The sequence below is a fragment of the Sinocyclocheilus grahami genome, unplaced genomic scaffold, assembly GCF_001515645.1.
Source record: "Sinocyclocheilus grahami isolate Dianchi unplaced genomic scaffold, SAMN03320097.WGS_v1.1 scaffold13154.1, whole genome shotgun sequence".
In the NCBI taxonomy this organism is placed as follows: Eukaryota; Metazoa; Chordata; class Actinopteri; order Cypriniformes; family Cyprinidae; genus Sinocyclocheilus; species Sinocyclocheilus grahami.
Window position 1 is genome coordinate 4,038 of NW_015514770.1, and position 810 is coordinate 4,847.

Genomic DNA, 810 nt, shown 5'->3' on the forward strand with positions numbered 1-810 from the left:
AAAAAAAAAATATATATGAAAAAAGATATCTTATTTCAGCTCGAAGCACTTTAAAGCTAAATAAACTAATACATATAAATAATAACTATGTAGACAAAAAAAAAACCTAATTAAAATGACAAAGCACAACAAAATTACTAAAACTATAAAATGTGAAAACAGAAAATATAAAAGTGTTCAAAAACCGATACTAAAATAACAATGGTAGTTGTCATTGCTATTATTATAACTAAAACTGGTAAAGAAAGCTGAAATAAAATATAAATATTAGATGAAAAACTGTTGATGAACTGTTGATTTGGCCAACGACCTGAAAGTTGAAGTACTGAAATTTTGTAAACCAAAACTAAAATTGAAATAAAATAAAGCACATAAAAACTAATAAAACTAATAAAAATTAATTCTAAATGAAGATAAAAACCGAAAATATAAAAGTAAAAGCTAAATATCAATATATATATATACTATAATAGTATATAAATCTCTACTAACACTGGACAATTTAGTTTTGTCTACAAACTATTTTAATACATTATATTATACATCATAAATAAAACTAGTTCATTTAGATCTAACAAAAGCACATTATTTTATTTTATATTTATTTATTTAATTTTTTATTTAGTCCAAAGTACTATTTAACATCACCGAATCAGCTTTTGTTGTTTTTTTAATTGTTATTTTATTATTCAGATATTACACCAACAAATCAACATTTATAGGGTAGCAATTGCAGGTTAGCACTTTTTACAGTGTAGAGTATATGACAAAGCACTTTGTTTTGTTGTGAATAATGCGCGCTGACCCTGA